The sequence below is a fragment of the Ischnura elegans genome, chromosome 1 (genome assembly GCF_921293095.1).
Source record: "Ischnura elegans chromosome 1, ioIscEleg1.1, whole genome shotgun sequence".
NCBI lineage: Eukaryota > Metazoa > Arthropoda > Insecta > Odonata > Coenagrionidae > Ischnura > Ischnura elegans.
In genome coordinates, this window is record NC_060246.1 from 162,589,567 (window position 1) to 162,614,073 (window position 24,507).

Sequence of the window (24,507 nt, forward strand, 5' to 3'; positions counted from 1 at the left end):
GGCCAGATTGGCGCCCATACCATGCCACTTCACGTGACGTCACAGGGACCTAGTTTCTATACGAGTAGATAGGAGTTTTACGTCGTCTGAGATTACCAATGCATGCATGAGGCACAGAGCTCCGAGAAACATGCCTTAATAATCACCTATTAAAACTGACTACTTAAGGTCGGAAAGTTTCCTTCGCTGATAAGGTATTAATAATCCTTATTTAATCCAAGCGCTACACGGTACTCTGCTACATGCTAGCAGCCTGCATCGGAGCGGCGAACATATCCTCGCCCCAAGGTTGAAACGGCGTTGAAATTTCAAACGGCGACAGCGGGAACCACAATGACGTCACACGGGCTTTCCCCAGCATTCATACTTAGCCGTCGCGTTTTCGCGCGCTTGAAAATTTTCACTTTTCATTTAATCGCGAAAAATAGATATCGTCATTTAAAAATCTAAAAGCGTGCAATACGTACTCTAGGAGTAATAATCTTTCGATTTAGGCAATGACAAAATATAGGAAATCACCCTTTTTCTAGAAGTCTGCTTCGCAGGTGAGCCGAGTCCAACTCAGAAAATGGGCAAGTATGAAGTGATTGCTGATAGAGGAGAGGCATGCACAAACAGTTCAGTGGAATACCTACTCATACGAAACAATTCAGTACTATAATGCAAGTTTAATTTTTCTTTATTGTACTTTTACTTTACGCTAACGCTTCAATTGTGTGTACGTTATAATGTAGAGTATAATGCTACATATTATACGCATGCACGTATACCGTAAAACATAGCTTCAGACTGCCTTCGGTAATCCGGCAGTGCTCCGCTCCGATATCTGCCGGATTAACGTGAGACTTATGTATTAACTGCGCAAGTGCAACTGGCCAGATAATGATGGTGTATGCTGTATAGTCTTTTATTCCAGAACTGAGGGAGATCGGGTTGTTAGGGGAGGAAAGGAAAGAGATTGCAAGAGGGGCAGCTTTTGCTTTGGACAAATGCCATTCCAATGACATTCGTGCGTCAATATCCTGTCGCCACCAATCACGCCGAGTAATTTGTGGGAAATTACGCCTTCTTAAATGAAGTTTCAACAGTGGGGTGCATTTTCCTCGTGGTGACAAGGGCGTGTGTTTACTTCATTATCCGATTATTTGTATTTTTCAAGAGCTTACGAGTTTTTAAAGATTATTCAGCGGTTATACGGTCACGTCTTTCTTCGGTGACGTAGCTGCGACTGCAGTGACGCAGCATTCACGTGAAGTTTTGTGTGCGGTGTACCGGCCATGTCATTGTGAAACGAAGACTTGACTAATTGTAAGCTTTTTATTTTACCCGGCCCGGATTGGACCACAATCCGGTCCACTCTTCCCCCGGGCCAGGGCTTTTACAGGAGATGGTTTTAAAAGCATTGTATTGGCACGTATGCCAGTCCATCATGTTTATAACCGAGTCCAGTTAGATTGCATGCCAGGATTTTAAGTCAAGTCCGGAGGCTGCGGTTGTGGAAAAAACTCCCATCTTCAACCGATGTAATTCCCGAGCCTCCGTTGAGATTGCGTCACGGACTCAGCACAGGAAACATATACATAGAAAGATATAGACAAATAAATAAATGTACAGTAGGTAATTAAAAGATCTGTGACGGGGATGCAGAGGTTAGAATGATTACATTTAATGGAATAAAGGTAGAGATTATTGATGGATTAAAACTGGAGTTACTTGAGATGAATCAATAGTAAAGTGAGTCAATTGAGAGAAAATAAAAATTCACTGTCTGTCACCGCAGGAATCTCCTTGCAGAGACGCAACTTGAGAGACTCGAATTTAATTCCAATTTTATAATTTTTTGTTTTCCTAGACATACAATGATGCTGGTCCCTGACCGTCACGTATAAGGCCTCAAGATCAATATTAAGTGCCTGTAAATAAGATTTGATGTCAGTTTGGTTATCTATTTCCTCTAAAGCTTTATCTACTATCTCATCAGAGACATAGGGTAAGGAGTCTTCGTCGGTGTCACCAGGGAGAGAGAGAATGGAAAAGGGCCCAACACAGAACCTTGCGGTACCCACGTCTCTCTTTATTGGCCGGGGGTAGATCTAATTGTTCCTTAGAAATTGAGATTCGGTAATCGTGATGCTTGATGAGGATAAAGAGATTTCGGACGGTGGGCATTGGCGTTGACTTCCTAACGCCACGCTCGATCAAACGCACGCGTAAATACATTTGAAGTGCACGCTTTTGAGTTTACGGAGATACCAAGAGATTCAAGTATTAGAGTTTAGACGGATTAAGTTGGGCACCGACAGGTTACACTCGAAAGAGAATTATAGCTACAAAGACTTTCGACGGTTTGGAAGGAGAGAGTACGGGAAATTTCGGATCCATCCCGCGTTTCGGATGAAGGGATTACTTCACCCTGTTTCCACGGAGTAATGATGGGAGTAAGGAATGATTTAGTTGATCGCAATGAAGAGAGAGTGAGCTTGAAGAGCTGCTTGGAAATTTTATCCGGACAGGAAGTTTTTTTTAGCAGAGAGTGCGAAAAAAATATTGCGGATACAGGATTGGAGTTGCAATTGGAAAGGGAGCAGGGATACGAAAGCGAAGTAGGATTTCATTAATCCTCATACGGAGACCTAAATGTATGGAAAGACAAATTTTTGCAAGTGATCCGGTGATTTGCTCATATTTCGACTTCTTTGGATCAAAAATTAGACCGGTATCTGACATTGAAGTGCGAAATAAAATTTTGTCCGCCTTTTTAGTGCTTTTCCAGTCCGCGATTTGGAAAGGACAAGGAGAATTTCCGATATATAAGGTCGAAAGGATTTAAAAAAGTTTTTCCCATCATGAATGCGGCTGCTTTTACCGACATCATAATGACCTTGGCAATAAGATGTTCTTGATACCTTATACGTGGTTTTAACACAGAAATATGCCATTCAGGACGGGCGGCACGGGTGAGGAAAGCGACAAGGAACTCGGGGAATTAGAAGAAAATGCTGTGCACGGGAGGGTAGGAAACGAACAGGCTCTTGGGTAGAGTGAAGATAATCTCCTTGAGTAATTATTTCGTTAGTGTGGTGGAGATTCAGTGCAGAGATTTACGCGTCGCGCGAGTCCATCTCTGTAAACATCTGCACAATTTCGACGGCAGTGCATCTGGACTCTGCGGGTCGATTCAGGGCAGAGAAAGAGGGCGTATCGACCGCTTTTTTTGATACACATCCGTCAGAGTCGGGCGTCTTCTCATTGGTCCATATCGGAGGCCGGATACTCCCACAGATATGAACAAAAGACGGTCGATATCACCACTCGCACTTCGAAGGCCTGCAAAAGCCGGCTGCAGAGCTGGCGAAACTGTTATGTGAGCAAAGATGGACACACGAAGCGTAGGGGAGACTGGGGTGATGGCGCTCACTAAGTATGATTTTTCGTAAAGTGGACAACGCAGATAGGTACTGTCAACTCACGACAATAGGGTGGTTTCCTATTATTTTTTTATTGCCTAAATCGAAAGATTATTACTCCTGGAGTATGCATTACACACTCTTAGATTTTCGAATGACGATATTTATTTTTCGCGATTAAACGAAAAGTGAAAATTTCAAGCGCGCGAAAACGCGACGGATAAGTTTGAATGATGGGAAAACTCCGTGTGACGTCGTTCTGGTTCCCGCTGCCGCATGTGAGGTGACCTTGGGGCGAGGCTTTGAGCGCTGATACGACGCAGGATGCTATCAGGTAGCAGAGTACCCTGCGAGCAGGTAGCGCTTGGCTTAAATAAGGATTATTAATACCTTATCAAACGAGGAAAACTTTCCGACCTTAACCAGTTTTAATAGGAGATTATTAAGACATGTTTCCCTGAGCTCTGTGCCTCATGCATACATTGGTAACCTCAGACGATGTAAAACTCTTTTCTACTCGCATAGAAACTAGGCCCCTGTGACGAAATGAGGATAAAATTGACCATTGCCATTAGTCTAAACTGGGATTTCTATAACCAAATAATTTGTATATTATGAATAGACTAATGGTGGGTAAGGAATCGCAATCAATGCATTTCGTTTTCTTTGTTGATGGAAACTACCCTATTAATGATTTAAAAATAAGCGGTGATTTTTATCTAACCGGCAAGAGCAATATTTGAAGGTTCAGAGTGGATAGAGGATTAGAAAAACGAAGATAAAGATGAAGAAGAAGCGAAACAGTAAAATGGCAAAAGGATGGAACATAGGTTGTAAGGTTCGACGAAGTAGCAGCGTGCAGTGAGGCGGTCGCAGCGGAGTAAAGCAATAGGGAAAGGTTTATTGCAGACGATGGGATGCAGAGAGATTTGCCATGAACGTTGATTCGATAACTGTTCCAACTGGATGTTTGCAATTCCAGTCGCCGTTTATACGGCAGTCGGGATAATTGGAAAAAAGGCCCTCTCCGATTGAAACCGTTCCGTGGGTATATAAACAGGTGGATGCAAGCTCCATCTGGTTGAATTCCCCACACATTGTAAACCAAAACTTAGGTACTAGAAAATTTCCACAAGAATATTTATTTATTCACACGACCGTTTTCAATAAATCTCGTATTTCCAACGGGTTTCCTTACGAAATGTGAAGAAAGATATTGACATCGGTCGGAAGTGTTTGTGGAAATTTGATAAAAGCAATTTCATTTTCAATACGTTGAATGTGAATGGGGCAATATTGAAAATAAATCCGAAGGGCCGTATTTGAAGGCCAATGGATGAAAAAGCCATATATTTTACTTTGCTAATAACAGATAAATACCTAATCTTACTCTTTGCAAATTCAGTTGAGTAGTATAATATCATATCCCTAATCTCTAATAAGATAGTGAGATAAATGCATCTCAAATTGTGCTATCGTTTTACTAAAATTACAAAAGGAGAATGGATATATAACAACGAAGAAACGAAAAATATTTACGTCAAAAATTGGCAATATGGCAAAAATTGATCATTTTCGAGAAATACGGACTGTTTACCTCAACCACAGCAGCCAAATAAGCAACATATTTGAGCCTAAATCAAAGAAAGGTACGCATAGTGATTAAAAAAGCATACAAATGTGCGAAAAAATGGAAAATAATAGGTGACGTTTGGTCTTGGTCGCAGGTCGATGGACGTCGGAAAAGTCCGCGGTTCTAGTGTCAAATAGGAACAAAGATAAGTATCTAGGCACTTATTACGTCCTATCCGCATCTATTGAAGTTTAATTATTGCCGGCGATATGGCGGGGCGTCATCAGATAAGAAGTTAAAAGTGCCTCCTTATCTGAGAAGACCAAATGAAAAGACATTCACACACTCTGGAGAAGCATGATTCGACGCGGAAAAAGTCGGAAAACAAACGAACTGCGATGTGCGTGGCAACCTTCCCAGATACTCTCTCACGCCTTCGCAATAAATATATATGCGATTTAACAAATGACAGGCAATAAACTACATGAAAACATAACGTAATAGAAATTTAAAAACTAGGGCAAAATTCGTGGAGAGAAACAATACGAATTTTCGACGAAATTAATATCAAGAAATGACAATTTCTAGTAAAGAACTTGAAATGACATTTTTTCATCACTCGGCATTTCTGGAATAATAAGATAAGCAAAGAGAACTCAGGAGTATTAAGTCGATTGAGTTTGAATGTAAATACAGAGATACCAGGGCTTGCTGGCAGAGGAACAGTACCCTTCATTTGTTTCTCCAAATTATAAATGAAATGCACGATACCCATCGTGTACCCGATAGAAGAACATAACGCCGCCGACACAACTCAGCTCATTAAAGATAGTAAACATCACATTTCGATTCGATTTAAAAATGGAATCCTACGTGAGCGACAATGGCGATAATTGTTGTCTGATCCTCCATATTGGCCTATGAAGGTGGGGGGGGGGGGGGTCCTCACTGGATATCAGTGTTACGTCATACGTCCCTTGATTCGAAAAGAATATATATATTTGTCGCCATATTCACACCATTACAACATATCATTTAGCAGTTAAAAAGTCAGCCAAACAGTGTACACTAATCATACTAGTTGGGTGAGGTACACGAGGGACGGCACTAGGAAATAAATGAGGCGGAAATAAGTAGCGCGTCATTTGTTTTCAATGCGTTGCAGAAACGAAAATTTTCGGCTAACGCAACTGAAATTAAAAGCGTTAACGTATCATTGTTCCATTGGAAAACAGATTTTCACGAAAAAGAGAAAATCATTTTCGATCCACCCAACCCACTCAGCATCAACCGAAGAGGATCACGGGCCGGGGATTGCCATTGATCGTGGGTTTACGTGCCCAGCTGATCTATTATTTCCTATTCCGAGAACAGCATTCGCCACCTGCGGGTATACCGGGGAACTGAGGAGTTGGCCAATCATTGTCTGATGAAATATCCACGCTGCAGTCTTAGCACGTCGATACGGCATTCGAGTACGCATTAGTTCAGGTTGAACGAGCAGCTCAGTGAAGGCAGAAGGACAACCTTGGAGAGCAAACGCGACCCAAATTAAGAACGGTTGAAAACGAAGAGGAAACAACGGTGCGCTTACGAAACAATAAATCCCTTCCCGGAATGCAGATAACCATCTCGAATAGGCTTTTTCCTGGACCCTAACCCCAGGCTGTTAATCCCGACGCAGTTTTTTTGACATAGAAAAAGCGTTTCATAACATGAATTCTTATTTATATACATCGGTGCACGTCGAGCAAGACTGCCAATTTAAAGCGCACAAATAACAAATTAAATTTAAACAAATATGCTAATTACAATTTCAAATGACAAATAATAACATGACAATAACAAAACAATAAAACCGTTTACAGTGGCCACAACCTCAATACTTAGCAACTTATATAGTCATTATGCGTTAAATGAGATGATGCCTGCTAAGTAAAATTTTTAGGTAACGGAAACGGATCAATATTGGTCGGGAGAGACTTTATCAGGACGGAAAGTCGGTAGAATAAAGACATAGATAAACGGAGATAAAATCAGGACCCAGCTGTGAGGAAGGAGTGAGACAAGGATGCGCTTTGTCGCCCGTAATTTTCAACTATAAAAAAAAGAATGCCACCAAGGAAAATTAAAGAAAAGGCGTAAGAGGTGCTTATCCATGGAGAAAAAATTTATCACGGCTACGAAGGCACAATTGTCGGAGCAGAGTAAGAATCTTACTCTACTCCGAAGAATTATATGAAGAAGATTCTTGTTAATATGGGTGATGGGTAGATATCAGTTGAAAATTAGCATAAAAAAACATATGCATCAGAATGTAGTAGAATAGGAGAAGTCAAAACTGATACTAAAATGGGGAAACAAAAACTGTTAGACGTGAATGAATGCTGCTATTTGGGAAGCAGGATAATCTGCTATGAAAGAAGCAAGAAATTAATTATCACAAGAATAGACCATATAGAAGAGAGCATTCCATAAAAAGGAAGTTCTTCTTAGAGCGGAAAGAAATTTACTTCCTTAATTAGAGCGTCCGATGAAACCACCTGAACTCTACGTAGAGATTTGGATCGAAATATTCAAAACAGAAGGTGCAGAAAAAAAGTTTTAATTATTATTTAAATGAACGATGGAGCTACCAAGGGATCGCGTGATACCCTCGTGGGTAGTTCAACATGGCTTCCTGATAAAAGAGTCGTCCCGCGTTCAAATCTCTCATCCCCAAACGTATCTCGTCGCATCTGTCCGTCATTTGCAAAATTCAAACTTAGCATCTTCAAAGAGAGCAGATACCTACTTGCACCACAAAGATAATCAATCCTATTCAAATTGCGAGTTCTTGAAATACTAAGGAGCATTCTATTCTAGATTGCTCGGGATCTCTCTAAAGATAATAACACGCACCTACAAAATATTCAGGAGAGCCAACCGCACACTGAGATTTCTAAAGAGAATTCTCGGTAAATGTGATGGACAAGTGAAAGAGATAAGTGACTCCAGTAAGGACCTACTTGTAGTAAAATGCTAGCTAGAGGGCCATATATGAGGTAGGACTGATAGATGACAATGATAACAGAGCAGGACGGCCAGATTCGTGACGATATGTTGCCATAAAAAAGTGCAGCGTTTCAATATGTTCGGAGTGTTACAATGGGAATGTTTACAATGGGGTAGAGCAAAATATATGCTACATTTAATTCGTACATTTTCCAGTTTTAAATTTAGACGGATTTGCTGCAAGAGTAACAAACCGTTGGCATGTTTTCCCTTCGCATGAATGTGAACGTATTTCTACATTTTTATGTGTAGTATTTTTATGACCGCGCGGATAGCATATGGGGATTGTCCTGCATGCTGCATGTTAATGATTGGTCGCCCCCAGCCAAACACCCTAGTTGTGCCGAGCAGGACTTTATGTAGACGTAGATAACTTCAAAAGAGTTGCTTCGGCAGGCAATCTCGTCACTTTTGTGATGAAAATGAGCTGAATGTATTTCTTCCTTAATCCTTAACCGGTGACGTGCGGTCTGAGATACCTCTGTGTTTTTAAAATTAGGAATATTTACAAATTGGCTGTTTTTAATCATCTAAAATCATCGTTAGCTTCAAACTTTTGTATAATAAGGATACAACACTATTAAAATTAAACGTTTTTTTATTATTTGATTCTGTAAATTTACAAATTAATTCGATTAGCGGTCTGAGAGACCTCACGTAGCGCATGCGGAATGCGTCAAGAAAAGGAATAAACGAGATGAATTCAATTGTTTCCTATTAATTAGCCATCATTCTTTGACAATTAAGACGTTATTTTGAATATTGGCGAGATATTGACGCTTAAAAACGATAAAAATAATTCAAGTGTGTTCGATAACAGTTTTTGGATCCTGTTTTAAAGTACCTTTTGTTTACCGAAAAATTGATTCGCATCGGTAACGCATAAAATATAAAGTTTGGAACAGTTTAAAAGATAAAGAAACATAAACTTAAGCAATAAAAATGGCGTCGCAACATTTCATGAATATTTGATTCATTGCGGTCTCCTAGACCGCACGCCACTGGTAGTGTAACAAATACTTCACGTCACTGGTTAAGGGTTCATATTGAAAGCTAATAGATAACATATATTGAGACCATTTGCATAAAAGACTAATTAAGGTAAAAGTTTATTCAAAAATTCGTGATGAGTTGCTAAACATTTGTTAGGCGAGTTGGAGTGGGAATCTTTACAGGACCGTAGAGCAAAGTATAGGCTAAATTTACTTCATGCATTAAGAAAAGATTTTTTTCTCAGACGATGTTAAACATATCCTTCGTTTACCGTCACGCTACGGCAGACGTGATAACGAGAAAAAATAAAGGAAATAAACAGCAAAATATACATTTGAGATGCATTTTTTCCCTCGTACAACTATGGACAGCAACGGTGTCTCGATTAATAAAATAAATGGCGTCACTAGATAGGGCGACACATTGAAATGTTCATCTTTTTCCATTGTTTTAAACTTGAATGGATTTACAATAGGAATTTTTCGCTTTTTTCGTCGCTAAAGCCGTCGCTAGCTATCTACGTCTTTCAGCCAATCACAACTCACGGTCGCCAACAGCAAATGTAACGCCACATGTACCTTCCGATGGAATGACAGATGTAAATACGGAAAGTGAGAGAATAAGTGATGGAAAAAGGGACGGTGGGAATGAGATTGTGTGATTCATAACAAATGATGGCTCGAGAGATCACTACTTTGGCTCCTGAAAAGCTATCCCTAGAGAATCAACCAGAAGTTATCGTGTTATTCAGGCTTTATATTGCAGATAACCATTTAAATGCTGGAATATCACTTGGGTCAAGAATTCAACGATTATAAATACTCTTCGTTACTACAGAGATAATAATCCACATTAGCATATATTTTTGTTAAACAATTTATATGCATTTCTCCCATATGATGTAGCGAATGTTTATGCATCGAAAGAAACCATTTGATAGTGCAATTTCCTATATTCATCATGATTTGGCAACAGCGCATCTGGTGGCCTAAGGAGAATAACATGGGAAACGAAGCTCTATAATAGCCCAAATAGCTTAATAGTAAACGTGAAACGCTCCATGGTAGCGGTATTCTTATTCTGTCAGCGCGCCCCTTGGAAACAATGATTTGGGGTGCCTTGACGGTAGCCTAGCAAAGGAAGTCCCTCAGGCAAGAGCAACCTACTACCGCTCAGCAGAGGAAGCTACGGGTGCGTTATTCGAAGGAGAGACGGGTTTTTCTCGCTACTTCGGTTGTAAGACGCTCCAAAGATCCAAAGAAAAAACGCACAAGTGAGGCGTAGCGTTTTAGGAAGCCTATTTACCATAATTTCACGATTTGACTACTCAAATTTCGAACGATATCATTCCATTTTTACTTGTCTGGGGATTTGATTAAAGTCCTAAATGCCCTTTAGCTTATAAGTGAAATAATTACCATTTATAATTATAGAAGAGCACGGCCCTGGGGAATTATTTTTGGGTTTTAGAAATTTATAAATAAATATTTATGCGAAGTAAAAACAAGAATTTATACATAAATATTGGTATGTATATATCACTTTCTATCTTGCAGCCTTGAGCTTGATGATGATAAACATTTTTTTCTCTAAGAACACATACTAAATAAATGATACATATTTTTCGCGCTTCTTTGGAATAAAAGCAGAGATGAGAAATAATCTCACGCTTTCCACAATAAATACTAGCTGACTCGGCAAACGTTGCTTTGCCATACAAATTATTTCTAGTGAATACTTTGGCAGTAAAATAAAAAATAACTAACTTATTGTAAGCGTCTGGGGATGTGGTACATGAATGAAAGGGAAATGACGTGCTGTGAACGATCACGACCGATAAAAATTAAAAAAACACCAAATTTGCATATTTAGAATTCATTGTGCTTTATTATTTTAAAGAATAACTTTCAGATTAAATTTCTATCGTATCAAATTTTTAATGACTAATCGCGTGCCAAATAGATAACGAGCAAAATAAACAATACTGACGGTCGTCAAGGGGACAGTAAGCCAAAAACGCTAAAATGTCATCATTTTTATGATTTTATTTTTCAAAATTCACTATAACATACGTGAAAAACAAAATTTGGCAGCTAAAATAATGTTGTTTACGTATTTTTCTTTTCAATGGTATATGTTTCAACTATATGTGACCATTATCACTAATTAATATATGCAAAAGATAAAAGGTCTGCGGGCATTAATAACGAACTTTACATGCATTCTTACGAAAATGATTAAGGGCCCGGTCTCGTAGGCCCTGCGGAAGAATGAAAAATAGCTTCCCTCCTATTTTCAGACCTACCAAATACTGTACACACAAAATTTCACAGTGAATCAGTCCAGCCATTTCGAAGGAGTTTGGCTACAAAAAAACCGTGACACGAGAATTTTATATATTAGAGATATTCTACGGTGATAGTTACGGGGTATGCACTGCTTGTATCCATCTATATGTAGACAACAGCAACGCCGGCATTGCAGATGGCTTCTTCAGTCCGATGAATGTTATGCGCTTTTCATCGACCTCAAGAAGCCAGCTGCAATTTCGGCGAAGCTGTTGTCCACAAATATGGACATAACGTGGTGCACATCCAGTAAAACTCTCCGTTGAAACGCCTCATCATACGCGTGAGCGAGCGACACTCGAACGGCTCGAACAAATGACTAACGGGGGGCGCAAATTCCCCTTCCTTAGCGATAAGTACTTTGAGCGAATAGAGTCATTGCGGTCCAGACGGCTGCACAGTACGTGAAGCTGAGGCAAGCATGACATTATCTCCTGAACATTGATAGACAGACCTTCAACATAATCGTGATGGGTAATGAACTCAAGAAGAATCGGTATCATGACGACAGAAAAACGTTTGTATGGTCCACCGAATTTAATGACAAACCGGCTTATATTTCGACACCATATCGATGGCTAAGTTCTAACAACACGTATCTTAAATTCGGCCGGTTTGAGACAGGTATCTTAAAGAAAGTGTAATATCTTCAAAAATAAAATGCCAGCAAAAAAAAAACAACTCTTTTCTTGCAAATGAATGCTTCTTTTTCAGTTTCATGAACTATTGGTTTTTAATTTCAGTGTACAAGTAAACAAAAATAAATCATTTTTTTTTGCTCTCCTGAAAACTTGCTATTTTTGATACACGTGTCGTTAGAACTTAGCCACAGATATCTCATTTTTTTAAGGTGGGACCAAGCGTGATTGGAGAATATTAATACACTTTTTTTTGGAGATGGAGGGGGATCCTTATCCCGAGTGGGGAAAAATTAAGTCATTAGGTACTGATGTTTCTTTCGAAAACGCACTATTATTAAACTACAGAAACTTTGTGCCAAGCGCTCCGATTGGCCGCGAGTTTGCCCTGTATCCAGATGCTGGGGGCAAAGGCAAAGATTTCGAGGTCATAAGTCGTCCAGAGCATCCGGCAACAGGGCAAACTCATATTTGGCCAATCGGACTGGTTGGATCATGTTTCTGTAGTTTTAAAATGGTGCATTTTCTACCTGAACATAATAATTTCACTTTTTGAAATTAATTAATTAATTTCGGTTTCTACTGGAATCAGCTATCCAGGGATAAATACAATTGTAATTAAAATACTGTAATACTATACATCATTAACACTGTAAAATTGTATTTTCACTTTTGCTTCGTTGTTCACTGCAGAGACTTATTTGTGAAATGTGATATGTTCCAAAGGACAAGGCCCAAGAACGATAAATTTATTATTATAATAATTATTATTATCCAGGGTTAAAATTTAGTGAAGTAATTTTTCTCCACCCTGTATATCGGAGTAGCGGCTACAAGGAGAATTGAAACTCTTTTCCAATGGACAAACAGCTGACGTGTTCGGTTTTAAGTTGAGAAGGTAGAGGTCAGGAGTGTGATGGATCATTTACAATTCAATACATTTCGGTTTTAACATGCCATTGAAATTTCGAAGTGCTCCCAAAATTCCAGCCCTTTTCCCCTCGCATTGTATGGGAAGAATACTGACATTAAAATAAAAACGTGCGTTTAGTAAAACTTGGGCTTCGATCTCCTCAAAACCTCTTATGCAACACCAGCCTTACTTTCATTGTTTATGCCCTCATCTTATTACTTTCCACTAATTGAACGAGTTTATGAAATCAAGGAGTCACCATAGATGATCAATTCAAATGATATAGTCAGATGTTAAGGGTTTTTGGTTTGGTTTTTCTTACACTAAGATTCTACTCCTCAAAATTATAATAAATACGTGTTACGTTTTCAATCCCATTTCCGCAAAACCCTCTATTTTCTCTGGTTCAGTCCTAGTTATGTATTACTCTGCTGGGGGGAGCTCATTAAAATATACTCCAATCAATTACAGCACTTCATTAAAGAATTACCAGAATTATTAATGATAAATCAAAATACCACCCCATGCTTTCCTCTTATTTTCAACATTAAATTGCTACCACTGAGATACTTTATACACCCATAAAGTCCTTTGATTATTTTATCTAAAAGTGGGAACACACCATTGCAAAGATCGAAACATTTTAGAAATAAAATTGATGTTCATCCAATTATGACAAAAAATAGCTCTCGAAAATATCATTCTTGTAAATAGGACCAAAGTTTATAACTTGCTACCTGGGGACTTAAAAAGAAAAATTGTACTAAAAATAAACTACACCATCTGATAGCGGAATGGCTACAAACTCAGCAAAATGCAGATAATTTATTTGATATTATTGCATAAAGATTTATTTTGTTTTACTGTATTCCATTAGGTTAATTGTAAAATTATTGTACAATTATTCGTAATTGTTTTTACTGTTTTATTTATAAGAAATAAGCAGCTATAAATATTAAATGGAAGCTGCACCACAGATATTTCTTATGGCTAGCTAAAGCTTCCTTTGGACGTAAAAAAGCCTGTAAATTATTTGTGAAGATTTTTGTACTGTTTTGGAAGTAATAAAACTTATTTTTATTATTAATCAAAACTTATTTAATTATCTTGACCCGCATTCACAGAATTACAGTTGCGTGATTTATAAATAAAGGAAAATATCGACGTCATCGGAAATTGACTGCAAAACAGAGAGATTTAAAATTTCCTTCGCAATATTTCCTTTTGCATGAATGTGCATGCATATTTTGTTGTTGAGCGTAATATTTTTACGACTGTGGGGACCCTCTTGTATGCTGCATACTGGTGATACATGTAAACCCCTGCCATACATCCTTGAGATGGCTCATTAGGTATTACGCAGATGTGTTACAGCAAATCTTATAGACAGCACTCCGGTCCCAGTCACTGAATTAATGTTCGCTCGCACCAAGTGTAATTCCAATTTGAATTGTGCGTAATTCCAATTTGAAACTGATAAAATGTGGAAACGTCGGTTAACACTAAAATGATATAAACCATACAATTTTTTCTACCTATATGTTGATTGATTCGTAATGGAAAAATTTAGCGAATCAAATACTTGAACGTGATGCGCCCGCTCCCAGCGGGCTTCCCCCGCTCTTTTCAATGCAGGTCCACAGAGGGATAGGCGCGTTTCTAATTTTAAAATGTAAAAAAAAGGCAAGAGTCTTATGTACAAATTTAATTGGAATGTTCATGTAAAAATTGAGGTCAGAGGACCTCTTTAAACACAACATTGAAAGTAATTACACTATCCTTTGTTAAACGCATATGATGACTCATACTTACGTATCAACAGGAGACTTGAATGTGGAATCAGCCGCATTTTGATAAAAGTTATTTAAAGAATGCGAGATATTGTTGCAAATGAACAAATGTATCAGTTTGTGCGCCGTTAACGTCAGAAATATTTACCGTTTTTTTTATTATTTAAAAACCAATTTTAGGAAACAATAGCAATATTTAGGAAGTAAGATAGGCCGTCGCATGTTCTCTGATAAATTCTGTGCATTTTGGTACCTCATTTGTAGTTTGGTTGCGTATAAGTTGAGAAAAAGGTATCTCTACAGTAGAAATAATATGGAAGATAAACACATCGTGCATAAAACTTCACACTTCCTTTCCTACGTGAGCATTAAATTTAAGGGGAATTGCACTTTCGATAGAAAAAATTAATAAGTTAACAGCCGGTATGCGATAGATGCACAGAAATTGCCAACCAATCACATGGTATCGCCATTTCGGGCCTTCCCTCTTCAACTCATAGTTCCTCGCCCTCTCTTTCTTGGGAGGGATTGTATGGGGGGGGGCGAGGTACAGCTTCCCTGTGAGGGACAAGACGACTGCAGCTGCGAATGGTGTGGGGCCAGGTGGAAGCCGGAGTGGGCCAGATGCTTTTCACACCCCCGCCCCCTTGGCCTCCAACCCCCAGCGGTCTCACACAAAACTGCGACCCATCCTCAAATACTAAACGGAAAACTGCACCACTAAACAGAATGCACGTCTACTCTCTCAAGTTAAACAATCGAAGTCTCGATTTTTTCGCTATCTTAAACCTAAATCTCACGACCGTTTTTTACCGTCCCTAAGAGTGGAAATGATTCGCCAAATATCTTCAATGAGAACCTTAATTTCTTTCATATTTTGTTCACGGCTAACAGTTTTGTGGAGCCTCACTGTATCTCTGGTCACGTGGCCTCACAGAAATAAATTTACATTAGGATATACCAGCCGATCCCAAATTTTGCCTTTTGCATGAAAATGTACGTATTTTTTGTTATTATGCGTAATATTTTACAACCGTCTTGCAAGCTGATGATTGGTCACCCTCTGCCTAAAGGTGGCTCGCAGGGTATTACGAATATTGTAGAAACGATACATTGAGAGAGTCATTTTGCCTAAGAGATGGGTGTAGAAGTTCCTTTTCTCCCCGAAGACTGAAGGATTAAATGAAGGGTAGCTGGGATCGAGTATTCAAATATCTTCAACGGACATATTAATTTATTTTCTTTTTGCCAACGGCAAATGTCATTACACCCCCCGCCACATGCCTCTTGAGGCGCTTTTTTGCTTGAAACTATGTAAATGCGCAAGATGCGCATCTCAGATTTTGCAATCCATCTACGATTTCCACGAGGTAGTGAATCGATTACGAGCCAACCCTTGGATACATAAGTTTGTCTCAATTCTGTTCAAAGAACTTTTTCAGCCCCATTATAGTATCCTCCGTTTAAGGACTTCAATTGACATTTTAAAAAAATGATTTGCGAATGTGAATGAGTGTCTCTGTAGTAACGAAGAGTATTTATAATTGTCAAATTCTTGACTGTAATTTGCACCTCTACACTTCGTTCGGCTCATTTTAACTGCAAGAGCCGAACCTTTATAATAAATCCGCCCTCCTTCACTGATTCCCCTGCACTCCCCTCTGGACGATCGAGAGGAAATTTGGAAGCATACGGTATACATAAGCACGTAAGATGCTCGATCAAAGATTTCACAAACCATCGCGAGCAGAGCAGGGTAGTTTTGGACTGAGTTAGCTCGGATACTATCAAGTTACCTCAAGTGTACCCCAGGGAAGTGTTATAGGTCCTCTTTTGTTCCTTCATTAAATTTATGGCATTATCATCTCGGTCACGAGCATAATCTGTCACTTCGCAGATGATGTAAGTTTTTACAGAGAATTTAAAGCCATTTCGATAGAGTGGAATTAGAAAAGGACGTATCTACCATAAATGAAAGGTATAACTAGGGAGTAAGAATTAAAACTTGAAAAGAAACGGTGATGAAGTTGTGTGAAAGGATATCACTTCAAGAAGAAGTTACAGCGGTAAATGGATCCAATTATTTCATGCCGAGTTTGTACAATACTTAGGGGATCACCATTACTAGGGAATTTTCGTGGGACATACGCGAAGTAGGCGGGAAAGCTAAACGTAAATGGGGATTTTTAAAAAGAATTATTACCGGCAAATGCCATACAGAAGTGAAATAGAAGCCTTCACTCCCTCCCTCCAAGGCTCGCTCGGAGTATTCTGCTAGCGTATGGGATCCATATGAAGTATGACTCAGCTGAAATCAATCCAGGGTAGCGCAGGGCGGTCGGATTCAACGCTGAGTTGCTGCGGTTAAAAGCGCAGCGGATTCAACGCTGAGTTGCTGCGATTAAAAGCGCAGCGTTTTCAATACATTAGGCGAGTTAGGATGGGAATATTCACAGAAGCAAAGTATAGGCTACATTGACTTAGTGCATTCGGAAATTTCTCTCAAACGACGAGAGATATATCCTTCGTTTACCGTCGTATAATAGCAGTCATGATCACGGGAAGAAAAGAAAGGAAATTAACATTGAAAAACAGATATTTAAAATGCTATTCTTTCCTCGTACTACCGCGGATAACAATGGAGTCTCGATTAATAATAAGCTCTTATAAAAATTTTTTTTTTAAAAACCAGCCTTTATATTTAGATTACAGGGGATGAGCAACGTTTATATATGACACAAAGCAAAAAAACTCAGTGACCCCGAAAAACCAAAAGTGACGTATTAAAAAAGTCACTATATTTATTAAATTTTCAGTGAATGGTAAGCCCCCTATGTTTCAAAATGCCACCCCTATGCTTTTAAATGCCTACCCCTTTGTTAAAAATGCCACGAAACACGGAAATCGACCATTTGGAACTTCTTAGATCAAAAACATGTTTTGGGGGGCTATAGGTTGACTGGGGGGTGGTTAAAGGGGGGTTGGAGAGAAAAAGTTATATTTTCATGTATTGTCATCGGAAATGAAGAAGTGTGCAAAATTTCAGCGTTTTTGCTTCACAGGAAGTGAGTCAAATTTCAGTTACAAGATTTGTACCAGACAAACAGACAAACAAACAGACAGGTTGGTGAGTTGATATAAAGGCTTTAAAAATAATGGTATCACTCGCAAGGAAGACTCATTGAAAGGTTTTTATTTTTTTTTCGTTGTTCTCACCCCGCATAGCTTAACCTTGGGAATTACTAACCGTTGCTAAGTTATGAATTTCCGTGAATGTGCTGGTGATTGTCTACCATACTTGTGATTGGTCACCCAAATGCCGCAGAGGAGGTTCGCAGGGTATCATCTGCATCCAAAATACTTACTTCAGCGATCAATATCGTCATTTTTTTCTTGTATGAACCAAAACATTCAATTTCCAGGGCATAAAAAGCGCACGTGCGGTCACCAAGTTATTTTCGGACAATTCTCAAGATATTCACTCGAATGCCTACCCGTGGGTGGCCAAATCTTCTTTAGAAGTTCATCGTGGACAGGTGAATCTGATTTTTTCAATAAAAATTATGACAAAACATCTCCGATACTATAGTGAAAATATTTGATTTAGTTTTCAGTCACAGTTTCAGGCAGTCAGCACGGGGAGGAGGCATGTACGTTGACAGCAGCAGAGAAGTCAATGGTGGAAGCATACGAAATAAGGTGCCACGGAATAATGATGAAGAAAAAATAGGTCGACCGCATGCGTAATGAGGAAGTGCTGGGAATAGATGGAGAAAAAAGAAGTCTTCTAAAACCGAAGACGGGACAACTTAGTTCGCCTCATGATGAGGCATAATGGCCTGATGGAGACAAACGTAAAAGGATAGGTGGAAGGGATGAATGGCAAGGGACGGCCCCGAATGAGTTGCATAGGACAGGTTATAAAGGATGTGAAAGAGAAGAAATACGTCGCTATGAAAAGGCTAGTAGATAGGAGAGAGGAATGGAGAGCTGAGTCAAACCTATCTAATCAACCAAATCAAACCAATCGTACAATTTTTGACTTCCCCAAAAAAGTGTACTTTTCTTCCTCTTGAGCGGACAGAGAGAATTTCTGACTCAACCTAGCCCGCCTCACAAGAAATGAACGCGATAAAATATGGCTTATTCAGGGTTCCCCCTCAAATTAAATTATATAATTCACGGTTTTTTTCAGGTTTTCACGGTCTAAATTGCGTCAAATTCGCGGTTTGTTGATAAGCCATTTTAGGAAGAAATATTGATGACGCAAAAATCACCGCCCTCAAGTTAACTAAAAATTTATCAACCGCGACACGCGCCGTGAATTCAAACGTAGCAATGAAAGTGCCATTTCTCATGACGTCACCTATCGATATCAAAATTCAGGTGAAGTTTAAGGTTGTGAGTGGCAAAATGGAGGGAGCAGTGAGGTAGGGAAGTAAAGAAGTGTCTGATTTTTCGCCAGGGTTAATGAACACTTTGTTTGCCGGTCTTCCAATCACAGGCTCAAGATGAATATGTCGTCATGGCACAAAGACCAATAATTGCACTGCGAATATACGTGTGGAGATAAATGTGAGGACAGTGTCTGTATGTGGCTCGGCCTCGAAATATGATTGAAATATCTTTTTTTCCTTTTGATCTGTCAACTGTAGTTCTTTCTCTATAAGTTTGAGAGATTTATAAGGTTTTATGACGAAATTCACGGCTATTTCCAGGTATTTTCACGGTAGACGAAATTCACGGCTTATTCACGGTTTTAAGGTTTTCACGGTTGAGTGGGAACCCTGCTATTACTAACACGCGAGAAAAAAGTGTTAAAAATTTGCACAAAAAATTCGCCTAAAAGTCGCAATAATTGAGGACCACCTTTCCATGGCAACTTACAGAGGTTAATGTTATGCTAAGGTTGTGGTTCATGAAGGACGGCAACTCAAAGAGATTACGGGAAAAAGCCACTAACAATAGGTGTCAGTTGTGTGAACCCCGCGCATGCTCTAAAACGAAATTATAAGGGTGGAATAAATGTTTCAAGTGAGTCGCGTGGCATCCGAACGAAAACTCCCAGCGCCGAGATACGCCGAAAATCCCCATGGGAGTCAACGAACCTGGAGAACGTAGAGGAGTGCGCAGGCCCTGGAAAACTAAATGCCCGCGCTCCCATCCCTGTCACGGTATCCATGGCAATTCGAGTGAATTCCTACAAAACAATACAGAGAAAGTCACACTCAGCAACATATAAACCACAAAAAAACTCTCCGAAAAGTACTTCAGTATTTTCTTCGGAAATTTTCTCTAAACTTAACCAACTCGTAGCTTCCAACATGAGAAGACAATTTTTTTTTAAATACGCTACTCACTGTACGTCATAATCCTTATGACGCTTATTTAGAGGATACACTCGACACTACTCGTCAATTCTCCCCCGTCAATACTATCACCGGTCATAAGTTAACGACATTTACAGAATTAGGTACTGGATAAGGTTGCGGTCAGCGCAGAGTCCCGGAAAACTAAAGGTTCGCGGTTCGATTCTCAGCCCTTGAGTATTTCATCCTGGCAATTAATGTCAATTTCGCCACGAGTACAAAAGAAATAAATATTCCGCATTGGCAGGTTAGCTTCAGGGAGTTAACGCGCGATTATTTACCTGCATCTACGCACTAACCCGAATGCGTCCTCAAAAGGGCGGGGGGTGTTAGGACACCAATCCTTTACAAAAAAAGGAGATGCTCCGACGAAGTCCCGTCCAGCCTCTAAAGGAAAAACTAATTTTATTCGCTCTAAAAGAAAAACGAATTCCCACACCTATCCGTTCGGCAAAACATCTCCCTTCTTAATTCACCGTTCCTGTCGGACCTGGAAATACAGTGGAGAGCTAAGATGATCTTCTCCATGTCTCTATATCTACTCTCGATTTATCAACGCGAACCTAAGCCTAGTGCTCTCCGATTAATTAATTCACTCCCTGGATTGGATTTCCTTCAGGCGAATTTCGACCAGAGTATGCCAGGAGGCGGAGAGATATAGCTGAGCATTGATTTACGATGAGTTACATTCGTTATAACCCTAAAGTAGCGACGAAAACGATTTCGGCGTAAGCTGGGGCTTCGGCCTTCCGGACCAGTATAGGGCACCATGGGCGCAGCTAGGAATTAAGGCTATGTGGGGTTTCAGGAACAACTAATGCTGGGGGATCTGAGGGGGCATGGAATACCCGCTAGGGTAAGCGGGAGGTGCGGGGTTCCTCTACCAAAAATTTTTTTTTAATAAATGGTCCAAAATGGTTAGTTAGTTTAAAACAAAATATATTCCGCTCATTATCATCGTGAAAGAAATGCAGTCCATTTTTAAAAAATACATGGTTCGAAATGGTGGAAGTTGTAAGTTTTATTTAAATAAGCATCGCAAATATAAAAAAACATCGCAATATTACCTCTGAATTCATTTCCAACTGTGCCTCGATTAACAAAATTATTGCCGTCACTCTCTGGGAAGACACATCTATTATGTTCATCTTTTGCCATTGTTTTAAACTTGCATGAATTTACTACAGGAATTACTGACCGTTGGAATGTGTTGTCTTTGCGTAAATGTGGACGCATATTTTGTTATTATGCATATTTTGTCATTAGTATTTTATTATTTTTTGATATATTTTGTTGTTGTGCAGCAATGCATTTGTCATGGCCGTGTGGTGTGAATCCTCTTGCATGGTGGTGGTCGATAATCCCCTGCCAAACACCCTATATGTGGCGCTCAGATGTAGATACAGTTTTTCTTCTCGGCTGAATTATCAGAAACATCTATTTCTAGATCTGGGAGGCCTAACGTAGCTGCGGCATGGATCTGTCCTCCGCATAAAGAGCTGCGACGGGGGTCTGTGTTGACGAGCACAGCATCATCAACCATGCATCGTGAGCCCGTTGACGAGATGGTCACGGCGGAGTGAGGTCTGACTGAGTCACACACGTCCGTCCGTGAGTAGGGCTCCGTGCACGTGACTCGTGAGGGCGGGAGGGTGGGGGAGGCCAAGGAACTCTTCGATATATCGAGCGAAAGAGGGGCAGGGCATCGCGCAGACGGAATGAGAAAAAAGAGAGAGGACATTGAATGGAGGACATCACCACTGCAGCATCATCAACCAGCCTCTCTCTCTCTCTGTGTGTCGGGTCCACCGTTGGTTTGGAGGCTGTGTAGTAGACGAATGCATGCAACCATCCCGGGCCGCCATTTTGTGGTGGGAGGGTCCCATTTCGGGGGGGGGGGGAGAGGAGGGAGTAGCAAAAGGAAGGACCCCTCCTCCCCCTCGAGGTGGGAGTTTCGATTCATTTCGAGGATTCGTTTCACGCGATTCGATTCACGACTCGATTCTTCAAATCGTTCATAAGGAACGAGCCGAACCTTCAATAATTTATGTATCCAATTTTATTAATGAAAATTAAACGAAGCATCTTCGAGAAATTGTTCAAATTAAACGGTTCCATCATGTTTCGATATTTCTGTACTTATTTTTTAATTTCATTTGCATTGCATATTTTATTTTTGAAATTTATATGTCCTGTAATTTATTTTTTTAGGCGAAATTAAATTTCAATGAATAATTACATCATAGAACGTCTAGATTCTTTGGATTGAAGCAAATCTAAGAATCCATAGCGCATGCGCAATGCATCCGAAAGATTGTTCTTATTTCAACATTGATGAATGTTCATGGAAATCAGCGTTCAGGGATATCAATACATTTATTTAAATATATAAATAGAAAAAATAGGTACCGAAATTCACCAAAGTCTGTTAACGGCGATTAAATATGATTCCTTTCGGCAATTATCCAACATCCACCCCGCCTTTTAAAGATGGTAAACAAAGATAAACCGCTGGAGCCCCTTGTAATTTCCTTTCTTTAACACGGTTCTCGCAATATACAAATCTACTAAAATTAGAACCCGCTAAACCTTTCATTCAAAGTGAATAATGTTCGGCAAATTCGTCTAGAAGATGCATTGCTCGAACAACGCAACCAACTGAAGTGCATTTGGTTCCATCCACGGATCGGCTGATGATTCGGTCATGAATCACAAGGTGCACTAATCAGTACGAGATAGCGTCTAAATACCTGAGCGATTTTGGTGGAACGGAACGGAAAAATGTACGATTGCATGATCCATATTAAGGCCTCGTTGCACGGTACATTAACGCGAACATGTTAATGTCTGTAGGCATGAACGATTTCGGAGGACCGGAATGAAACATGTACGGATGCATGAACCAAATTAGAACAGGTTTTATAATTTCTGTGGCGGGTGGTTGCACGGCGTATTTTGAAGTTCATTCTCGCGCTCTTACATTTAGTCATGAACTCGTACGTGTTTGTAACCGGGCCTTTACAATTGAATCCAATTTTTAAACAAGATACCATTTCCAAAGGTTGGGTGAATACACCGTGCTCATTTTTCGTACACTCAGGCGTTCGAAGTTAACTCGAACAGGTTAATGTACCAAGTGGCTACGCATTTATGAACAATTTTGTTCCATTTCGAACGATTTCAGTACAGCAGTAGGCAAGATTGATACAATTCCTGCGGTTCACGTCGATGAATCGTTCGTTCGCATTGAAGATTCGTTCGTGAAAACGACACCGGGGTCCACCCTCTCTCTCTCTCTCTCTCCACACATAAACGCAACCCCTCCTCCTCCTCCCGCCCTCTGTGGGCTTTTTCCCGAGCGGGGGGACCGATCGATAAGACAGCGGATGGTGGTGCTCGCACGCACGCACCCCTCTGCCTCGTAATCACGCACGAAACGAAGGACCCACGCCCCGAAGACGACGGCACACCGGCAAGCCCAAACACAGACGAACACCCGACTCCCTACAAACACTGCCCTTAACCCCACCTCACATCGGAACACTTGCAAAATGTAGCTCACGAACCAAGCTCAAAGATGCAGGAGCGAAGGGTGGTCCAATATCGCGTAAAGAGGTCCCCAAAAGCCCTTTCGGCGATGTTTTTGGAACCTACGGGATGTACGTCTAAGACATACGCCGATGCAATGGCATTTCCGATGATCTGGGCGTGTACATCAAGGCGTGCCCGCCTGCCGCAAACAATTTAAACAATATATGCATGCGTATCTGGGCGTAAATAAATGTTACAATCGCGACTGCGCTCAGCGAGACAAACGGAGAAGATAGCTACGGACCACACTGCCCAAACGGAGTACACACGCACTTCCTCCTGTACTCACTCACCTCTATTCTCCTGAGGGTCCTGCTACGGGCCTCCGCTGAAGGCCCTTCCCCCTTGGGCCCCCTTAGCGGTCAGCTGCAAACACTACGTATCACACGATGCACGGCCCTTCACATACAATCCACACGATATCACAGAACATGAGCTATCTAGCGACACCAGTCCCTCCAGCGGCAGTAATCCACGAACGCACGCTCCACCGATCGATCCACTCTGCACTCTGCCGCCCAGAACCTCTCGCTTTGGCGTCTACACCTCGAGTCGCCGGCGGAGCGCGACCGCCGCGCCGCGAGCTTCTCCCGGCGGCCGCCCTAAGACGGGCGGCGCGGGTAGTCGATCCTCGCGCCGTCACGGCGGGAGTTCGAAATCCAAGGGCTCTTCTTTTGTCACGCCGGCTAACAACAGGTGGCCGAGGGCAGTCGACGTGAATTTGGAAGACAAATTTTATTATTTAGGAATCGACACGTATACCTCAGGGGTTAGTGGCTTGGGTTTTAGCCCTAGCTCATCGCTAGATATGTTCGCAACGATATGATTAAG

General features: G+C 40.5%; 1 protein-coding gene across 1 annotated transcript in view; it reads right to left on the minus strand.

Annotated features, from left to right (window-relative positions):
* LOC124171715 (protein tweety-2) overlaps positions 1-24,195 on the minus strand; it is a 124,110-nt gene extending 99,915 nt beyond the window's left edge. The window contains exon 1 of the mRNA XM_046551015.1: positions 23,970-24,195. The gene's annotated coding sequence lies outside the window, so the exon portion shown is untranslated. The remainder of the gene's footprint in view (positions 1-23,969) is intronic.
* Positions 24,196-24,507: the final 312 nt, after the last annotated feature.